The sequence below is a fragment of the Pogoniulus pusillus genome, chromosome 35 (assembly GCF_015220805.1).
Source record: "Pogoniulus pusillus isolate bPogPus1 chromosome 35, bPogPus1.pri, whole genome shotgun sequence".
Lineage (NCBI taxonomy): Eukaryota > Metazoa > Chordata > Aves > Piciformes > Lybiidae > Pogoniulus > Pogoniulus pusillus.
The window spans coordinates 6,481,700-6,491,914 of NC_087298.1; positions in this window are offsets into that span (position 1 = coordinate 6,481,700).

Consider the following 10,215-nt stretch of genomic DNA (forward strand, 5'->3'; position numbering starts at 1 on the left):
CTTTGAATCTTGAAATGAATATCGGATTTTAATTATAAAAGTTTAATTTTCAGACTGGGAAAGCTCCTTTTGCACAATTACTTCATGCAACTTTTAATTAACTTTCAAGAATTTTCTCTCCCTTAAAAAAATAAATAAATAAAGCTAATTAATAATACTTAGGGAACCATTAGCATAAAATAACTCACGGGAAGGGCTAGAGAAGTGGAAAGCATATATTGTGCAAAGTTACTTGGGAGGAAGAGACTTGCTAATTCTGAAAACAAAGCCAAAACTTCCAGCTTTCCTAATTCTGGCTTAAAAAGAGCTTTTTGCTGAATGAAAGTGTGAGAAAGACATGGGAATCACAGGATTGGGAAGAGAAAACACTGCTATGTTAATCAGCTGTTGCAAAGACTCAAAGGCTAGGAGAGATAATCTGTTTCACTCTCCAAAGTTCCTTTATTTTGGGGAAATACAACACTGGTAGATAACCAGATCCGGGGAGACAGTGAATGAAAGGGTAAAGAATGGGTTGGGAACCCACACAACTGCTCCCCAAAGAGCTCTAAAGCCAGCTGCAAAGAGAGGAGAATGAGTCAAGGCTGCTAAGCTGGGCAGCAAAATGCAGGCAAAGAGGCTCTGTGCTCGTTTGTGTCCTGCCAGGGTCTGGGAGGATGGAGGGGAGCTGCAAAATCACACGCAAAGGCAGATTAAATAATACCTTCCTGAGGTATTGCATAGCCCTCCAGAAGGAAGGTTTGAGGGGTATGAGGGTGTGTGTATGCAAAATGATCTGAGCAGAGCAAGCTTGGAGCAGGAGGAGGCAGAGTGATGTGATGTTCTGGAGCAGAAGTATATTACTGCAGGAACCAAGAGGGAAATTAAGTCTGGGCACAAGGGCACGAGACGGACAGCGTGTGGTAAAACTTGTTGCTTCAATAATGGAACAACAGCAAATGAGAGGCACTTCACAATAATATTTTGCCCAGGTCTTGTTCCAGCTGGGTTTTAAATGAAGCAGCAGATACAGCTGTCAGTGATTCTTTTTATGCCATTGCTCCAAGAGAAGAAACCCTCCGTGGTCTAAATGGCCTGGTTTGAAATGTCTGTGTTTGAGTGCTTAAAGGAGGTTCAGCCTCTCTAATCTAATGCTCTGCCAGTGTGGGTTTGACTCAGATAAATGTATCCTGAATTAAACTGAAACCTAAAAATCCTGCACAGTATGCTTTATGGTCAGTTAAGTCAGATCAGCTTCTACCACCTCCCCTTGGAGGGAGAGGAGGGATGCAAAACCAAAATTTGAAGCATTTGCTTTAGGAGAGGATGAAGAGGAAACTGGTGTTTGTATTGCCTTCTCCTAACGAGCTCTCTGGCCAGAAGAGCTGGAAAATGAATCAATGAGAAGGAATAACATACCTGAAAAGAGCCAGTGAAACTTCGGATTGGGAACCTGCCTGAAGACCCCAAGGGCAGAAACATCCTGCTCTCTGCATGCTGCTTTTGTGCTTAGGCTGCTCCCAGGCAGCAGCTGAGATCAGAACACAGACTGGATCCCCCATCCTTCCCTTTAAGTTTCACCTGGCCAGCAGGCAGACAGCCTCTGGGCAGACCATCACCATGCCTGAGCAAGACTCCTGCTGTCATAGTAAGCTTGGCTAGACCAGGTTCTGTATCCCTGGTTGGTGATGTCTGTTTTTTCCTGAAGCAGAAGTGTCATATCTACTGGCTGGACTGGATCATGTTAGTCATGGACTGGTGTGGGTCATACTGTTGGAACCCCCATGGCGTTTGGCTGTTTTCTTTCCTATGATGATGTCCACTTAGTGTTGCTGCTCTCCCTCCTGTAATGTATCCCACAAGCATCCAGCATTTAGGTGAAACATTTGTTTTATTGTCCAGGGCTCAGATTTCCCTTCCTTGTTCTTCTCTCCTGTTGTGTATTAGAGTATGTGTCTCTGCTGTTGCATATCAGAGTGTTGGTCCCTGCTGTTGTATATTAGAGTATGTGTTTCTGCTGTTGCATATCAGGGTGTTGGTCTCTGCTGTGTCTTCAAGAAAAGACTGGATGAGGCACTTAGTGCCATGGTCTAGTTGATTGGTTAGGACTGGGTGATAGGTTGGACTGGATGATCTTGGAGGTCTCTTCCAACCTGGCTGATTCTATGATTCTATCAGAGTGTTGGTCTCTGATGTTGCATATTAGAGTATGTGTCTCTGCTGTTGTATATCAGAGTGTTGGTCTCTGCTGTTGTATATTAGAGTATGTGTCTCTGCTGTTGCATATCAGAGTGTTGGTCTCTGCTGTTGTATATTAGAGTATGTGTCTCTGCTGTTGTATATCACAGTGTTGGTCTCTGCTGTTGCGTATCAGAGTGTTGGTCTCTGATGTTGCATATTAGAGTATGTGTCTCTGATGTTGTTTATTAGAGTGTTGCACTCTGATGTGTATTAGAGTATGTGTCTCTGATAGCCAGTAGGAGAATAGGGCAGTTGGCATGAGGATCTCTTGTGCTCCAGCAACAGGGAACAGGAGATCCTCCTGGCACCTTGTGCTCATAGCAGAGGAGCTGCATGTTCCCCAGATGCAGCAAGTCCTAAGGGCTCACCCACAGCCCAAACAGATTGTCTGGACTAAATTTACACCACTTACCTCAGGTTTTTCTGGCACCTTTTATATTGTTTCACCTCCTATACTGAGGGCCATAAGCCAGAGGGGATAGTTTGGATCCCACTCATGTGTATCTTCTCCTTTCCATATAAACTACAGCCAAGAGGAGTGAGTGCAGTGTGTTGATGTCCTGCTACCAGAGAGGGGACAAAGATAAAAGAGGCAAAGAGAGGAAAGCTCAGATTTGAGCAAGTCCATGTTTACATCAGCATAAAAAATGAAGATGGTAGTGCTGCAGCAAATTTATAGGAAAAGAAAAGCAGAGGTGTCTGTGGCCTATAGTGAACCTGAGGAGGAGGTAGCTCACACATCTGACTGCAAATTCCCACACCTTAGAATCATAGAACGGTTTAGGTTGGAAAGGACCTCAAAGATCATCTACTCACAACCCCCTGCCATAGGCAGGGACATGCCCCCCCTAGAACAGGTCACTCAAGGTCTCATCCAACCTGGCCTTGAACACCTTCAGGGAGGGAGCAGCCACAACCTCCCTGGGCAACCTCTGCCAGTGTCTCACCACTCTCACTGGAAAGAACTTCCTAACATGTAGTTTAAATCTCCCCTCTGCCAGTTTAAGCCCACCCAGGGCTCCCGAGTCCATGGGGCATATACTGCACCACACTTGCCTCTGCTCTTCTGGTAGACTAGGAACTATAAGATAATGCTTTCTCTGCAGCTATGAAAACATGTCACAGAATCTGTTCCTTTTGTATTCCAAGTAATTTTACTTTGCACAGAAAAAAGAAACCCCACCCTAAGCTCTTGAAAAAACAACTGCCACGGCAAAAAAACCCCCAAAATAATAACACCCAAACAAGTTTAGATTCTCACATCCCTGCTAGGATGTTCCAAATATAACCACAAAACACAGTTCTTAAGCCCGTGTTTATTACTATACAAATCTAGTTTAAAAACAGCTCTACAGGGGTTTGCGTTTAGCTGCAGCGCTAGAGCGGAGGGAAGAGGACAGCTGGAGCCAGGCGGAACTGTGATGCTGCACTGACCTCCAGTGGAAGCTCAGGAAACACTTTTGCAGGAGCTGCACCATCCTCTGGAGCCAACTTCTCTTCTTTCAGAGCTTTGTAGGGGCACCAAATCCTTCTGGGGATCAGGGAATTGACTGCAGATTGCTTTCCGCTCAGGATAAATTCGTTAATGTAAGGGGTCTCGGCTGGAATAATGTTTGCAGTCTGAGTCTAGCTTCATCAAATTTAAACTGAGATATCAAAGAATCATAGAATCAGTCAGGGTCAGAAGCGACCGCAGGGATCATCCAGTTCCAACCTCCCTGACATCGGCAGGCTGCCCACAGCCTCATCCAGCCTGGCCTTAAACACCTCCAGGGATGAGGTCTCAACTGCCTCCCTGGGCAGCCCGTTCCAGCCTCTCACCACTCTCATGATGAACAACTTCCTCCTCACATCCGCTCCGAACCTACCCACCTCCACCTTTGTTCCATTCCCCCCCGAGTCCTGTCACTACCTGGCATCCTAAAAAGTCCCTCCCCAGCTTTTTTGTAGGCCCCTTTCAGATACTGGAAGGTCACAAGAAGCTCACCTGGGAGCCTTCTCTTCTCCAGACTGCACAGCCCCAACTCTTTCAGTCTGTGCTCACAGCAGAGCTGCTGCAGCCCTCTGAGCATCCTCCTGGCCCTTCTCTGGACATGCTCCAGCATCTCCACATCTTGTAATAGGTGCTCCAGACCTGGATGCAGTACTCCAGGTGGGGTCTCACCAGAGCAGAGTAGAGGCATCTCCTGATGCAGCCCAGAGTCGGCTTCACTCTTTGGGCTGCAAGTGCAATACGCAGGTATTAAACAGAGCTTTCCAGAATCAATCAGCTTGAGGGGTTTTTAATTGATCAAGGTGCAATTTTTTCTCCACTTTTCTACTGCAGGGAATTTTCAAAGGTGGTTATTTTCAGTTTTCCCATCAGAAAATCTGGTTTTGGTTTGGTCTTCTAACCAAGAAACTGCAATGATCATCACTACCTGATATTTCTTCTCATCACTTAGTAGGCAGTTTTCAAGGTCAGCCAAAGCTGAAAGCAGGACAGTGATCAAACAACAGAGTGGCACTTCTCAATCTGTGCACATGATTGATTGCCCCCATCAGATATTAGTGCAGTACTGCTTGACATGGTGTCCTTTGATGTCCTTATCCAAGCAAGAGTAGCACACAGTGCACCCAAGATGTTCTTCAGGGTATCCTAATACACCATTCCCAAGGTCAGTTGAAGGAAAATGTGGCATCTTTATTTTCTGGCAATCTTTAGCCATGGTGATTCCACAGCTGCTGTGCTGGGAGCTGTACCTAGGCAGAATAAAAAGGTTGTGAGTGACAGAACCAGCTCGCAGTCTGAGTGTTAGAAAAACAGATCAGCAGCAGCCTTAAAAGACAACTTTTACTGGAAAAAAAAAGTCCCTTTCCTCTGAAACAGCTGGAGGGCCCTTCCAGGTTGTTCAGGAGTTTTCTTTGAAGAGCAATTAGAGAACTATTGTTCAAAGTGCGCTCAACAAGGAGGCAATGAGGGCTTCAAAGAGAGGAGGCAGAGATTGATAAGGCCACTCTTGAAACAAGCAGGGGGAAGTCAGAGAAGCAAGGGGACCTGAAAGGAGAAGGAGAGCAAGAGAGATGAAGGCAGTGCTCTGGGTTCCAGGGGTTTTGGTTATTTCTCTTCTTTGTAAAGCAAGATAAAACAATTTCCACCCAAAATATTCAAATGAAATGAAAACCCACATGATTTTGCTTTGGATTGCTTTACCTCAATTAACCTTTTTTTTTTTTTTTGTATGTCCTTCATTCCAACCATCCTTTACATCTAGGCCAAATTTCAAATGAAAACTCTGATTGGACAAGTTGAAGAAGTTGGTCTCCTAAATATTACTCCCAGGTCTTTCATAGTGTTTGCTCTGCATCCACCTAGATGTCCTGTGTGTGATGAGAAGGAGGAAGCAGGCAGAAGGACAGTGCTTCACTCACTATCTTATACCCCACCAGGAAAACAAGTCTTGTCTTGACTTAAAATTGTGTAGCTTAGCATCTGGGCTCCCAGAACATAAGCATTTTTCAAAATCCCACTCACAGAATCATAGAATCAACCAGGTTGGAAGAGACCTCCAAGCTCAGCCAGCCCAACCTAGCACCCAGCCCCAACCAATCAACCAGACCATGGCACTAAGTGCCTCATCCAATCTTTGCTTGAACACCTCTAGGGACAGCGACTCCACCACCTCCCTGGGCAGCCCATTCCAATGCCAATCACTCTCTCTGACAACAACTTCCTCCTAACATCCAGCCTAGACCTGCCCTGGTGCAACTCGAGACTGTGTCCCCTTGTTCCGTTGCTGGGTGCCTGGGAGAAGAGACCAACCCCACCTGGCTACAGCCTCCTCTTGGGTAGTTGTAGACAGCAATGAGCTCTGCCCTGAGCCTCCTCTTCTGCAGGCTGCACACCCCCAGCTCCTTCCGCCTCTCTTCACAGGGCTGTGCTGCAGGCCCCTCCCCAGCCTTGCTGCCCTTCTCTGGGCATGTTCCAGGACTTTAACATCTCCATTGAATTGAGGAGCCCAGAATTGGACACAGCACTCAATGTGTGGCCTGACCAGTGCTGAGTACAGGAGCAGAATAACCTCCCTTGTCCTGCTGCCCACACTGCTCCTGAGCCAGACCAGGATGCCATTGGCTCTCCTGGCCATCTGGGCACACTGCTGCCTCATCTTCAGTTACTCTCTACCAGCACCCCCAGGTCCCTTTCTGCCTGGCTGCTCTCAGCCGCTCTGGCCCCAGCCTGTAGCACTGCTTGGGGTTGTTGTGGCCAAAGTGTAGAACCCTGCACTTGGCCTTGCTTGATCTCATCCCACTGGCCTCTGCCCACCCAACCAGCCTATCAAGATCACTCTGCAGGACTCTCCTACTCTCCAACAGCTCCACACCTGCTCCTAGCTTGGTATCATCTGCAAACTTGCTGGACTCAATCTCCTGGTCCAGATCATCAATAAAGATATTGAACTGGACTGGGCCCAGCACTGATCCTTGGGGCACACCACTAGTGCCAGCTGCCAGCTGGATGTGGCATCGTTCACCACCACTCTCTGGGCCCAGCCCTCCAGCCTGTTCTTGACCCATATCAGAGTGAATCTGTCCAAGCCACAAGCTGCCAACTTTGCCAGGAGCTGCTTGTGGCAGATGGTGTCAAAGGCTTTGCTTAAGTCCAGGTAGATTATATCCACAGCCTGCCCCACATTCACCAAGCAGGTAACCTGGTCATAAAAGATCAGTTTGGTCAGGCAGGACCTGCCCTTCCTAAACTCATGCTGGTCCAACAGTCAATCCAACACCATCACATGCCAAAGTGCCATGGCCACAGGTTTTTTGAACTCCTCCAGGGATCATGTCTCCACCACCTCTCTGGGCAGCCTGTTCCAATGCCTGACCACTCTAGCAGGAAACTGATTTTCCTAATACCCAACCTAACCCTCCCCCAGTGAAACTTGAGGCTGTTTCTCTCATCCTACTTGCCAAAGTATTTAAATGCACAGTGATTCTGGTTTCACTAAAGGCTCCAATCCAGCTTTAACAAAGTCCTCAAGGGATTTTTTCCCCCTGTTGGTATTACACAAGGAATAAAAATTTTCATGCTAGATTTCTTGCTATTAGTGATAGCACAGAGCAAGGAAGTAACACACTGCAGGTGGAGCGATGCTGTGTATGTAATATACTGCATCCTTCCTGGGATCTTTTTTAGTTCAACAGGCAGTTTTTTTTATTGCAATAGGGTCAGTCCAGCTGTGACTTTTCACAGACATCTCCCTGTATGGCTAGAGCAGACTGAAACACCTTCTCTTAAACTCTGGGTACAAAACCAGCTGCACTAGAAAAGCCCTGTCTGTCGCTGGCTGAAGTCCCCTTGAATGCTGTCAAAGGGAGGTACTTGTGAATGTCTTTGGAAGCTGCCAAGTTTTAATGCCTGTGGTGTATTATTTCCTTGGGAATGCATGAAAAATGTCAGTTAGAGAAGCAAAGAAATGGGATCTTTTAAAAAAGAAAAGACCAAAAATGAGAGGAGAAAGACTGAAATTACCTTCTAATGATGATTCTTTGTGAAGCTCCAGGGATCCACAATTTCTAACCAAAGCTGGAAATACATAAAGAGCATCACTGGGGTGATAATTTACCCCCACACAGAGCCATGCTCTATTTAGAGGCCACTTTTCTGGTTTGAGCACCAGTGTGCCAGTCGTGGTGGGTTCATAGTGTGACTTTGCTTCCCCACCTGCTGCGTGTGCAGCCCCTGCCACGCCAGGGCTGGGGAGGCAGCTCGCTTGAGAGGCATCGCCTCAACTTCTGCTCTCTTCTCAGAGAGCAAAGCATCTCTGCTTCTGTTCTGCTGCCAGTCTTGCAGCTTCTGCTCGCACCCTCATTGTCATGCAGTTAGTGTAGAGGGTTTATGCAATCTATCATATCTTAATTAAAAGGTCTGCAGCTTTCACTTGGACTTTGTTCATTTTGGTTTAGTGTTACCAAACTAAAGCAATTGGACATTATTGAAAAAACATGTCTCGGTGGCACTGAACCAAGACTCCTGACAAAAACTGTTGGCAGAAACCTTCACAAGTGTGACTGTTCATCATGCTTTGCAATAGTTATTTCTTTCAAAATGTCAGAATTTTCCACAGGCCAGAAATTCCCATTCCTTTCTGTCTCTATTAAAGCACCTCAGCCTACTCTCCCCTACACTCACACAGCCCTGCACCGGCTCTGTGGGAATGCACAGATCAGCAAGCTGTGCCAAGAGCTACCGAGGAGATAAACAAAGTTACTCAAATGATTCTTACAAAGCAGGAAAAAAAAATATGGATGTCATTTCATGAGATTATTTGCTGAGTGTTGAACAATGAGACCAGCCCTCCAGCCCGAGGATAGAACACCTCAATTATGCAAACCCCAGATTCATTACTCCCACTTGGATGTCACACTGCACACAAGTATACTGCTGTAATTCCTCCCATCATGTGGCATTAGTTTTTAGTTCATCACAGGAAACAGGTTTTGGGGGGCAAAACTTTAGCCTGTCAATTAGTTGGATGTGTGTGTTGTGGAAGTGTAGTGGAAGATTAAGTTGGAGCAACACTTTCTCCTTCTCAAGGCGTGTGGAATGTATTATTTCTTCACCTGCTCTCATACTTTAAAATCCAAACCAGGTTTGTTTCTAAGGCACCAGGTATCACCATTATAGGATCATTTTGCTTGGAAAAGACCTTTAAGGACATAGAGTCCAACCAAGGGCTTGTAGCACTAGCACAGGGGACAGTGGTTTTAAATTAGAGAAGGTTAGATTTAGGTTGGACACTGGGAAGAAGTTCTTGTGAAGATGGTGGAATGCTGGCATAGGTTGCTCAGTGAGGTGGTGAAGGTCCCATCCCTGGAGACATTCAAGGTCAGGCTTGATGGGGCTCTGAACAACCTGGTCTAGTTTGGGATGCAGGGGCATTGGGCTAGATGACCTTTCAAGTTTCCTTCCAATCCAGTGCATTTGATGGTTTTTAAGACTGGGTGACAGGTTATAGAATCGTTCTGTGGTCTCCAACAGTTCAGTGTCTTCAAATCCAGGGATGGATTTTTTACCAAAGATCTCATGACCATGTTTCCAGGTTGGTGCAGAGTAAGCTGGGTGCTGTTGTTCTAGTCCTCATGACATAGTCAGACAGGACTATTGACACAGCCCTTTGCCATCTTAAGAGCAGTTCCAGGAACAGCAGAACTGTTCCCAGCTGCACTGACCTATAGGCAAATTGCAAAGGCTATTTGCAGGAAACAAATTTTGCCTACATTCACATCAGCAATCTCATTCAAAGGATTAGATCACCTGCTCAGAGAGCTAGAACAACATCCTGCCACATATGCCCAATCAAGAGCAATCAAGGCAGCTCTGAGGTTTGTGACTGCTTGTAACAAACCGCCCATAAACAAGCTGCAGACCCAGGCAGGAACTTCAGATAACAAATGAATTTGAGCAAATCTCAGCAACAGCTTCTGGACAACTTGTGAACAGAGAGGAAACTAAATTAATCAGATAAATGATTTGCTCAGCTCTGGTAGAAAATGTCAAACACTTCAAAACTAACCTTTTGGCAGGATTGCTCTTCCTGGATCTATTTAAGATTTCTGCCTTTTGCATTTGTCAACAGAGCTCAGCAGTGAGTGTATTTCAGTGGGGGCAATGTGCCATTCCTGACACGTAGCAATACTCGCAGCAAGGGTGCAAGCTCCACCACACAGCCAAATGCTCCTTCCTGGGCTAAGGGGAAATGTTTCTGAGCAGCTCATAGCAAATGCTCCTTCCTGGGCTACGGGGAAATGTTTCTGAGCAGCTTATAGCTAAGCCTGAGTAGAATATTTTTGCTGGAGCTGATTTTTCTCCAAAAAGCTTTGACTGTTGTTTTTTTCTAAGGGATATTTCAATGAGATTTATCTCTTCTATGGAAATTTTCATTTTGTATTTAGAAATTAGGCAGAAAATTAATTTTTCCTGCTGGAAGTTAGAGTATTTTTATTCTGAAAGGT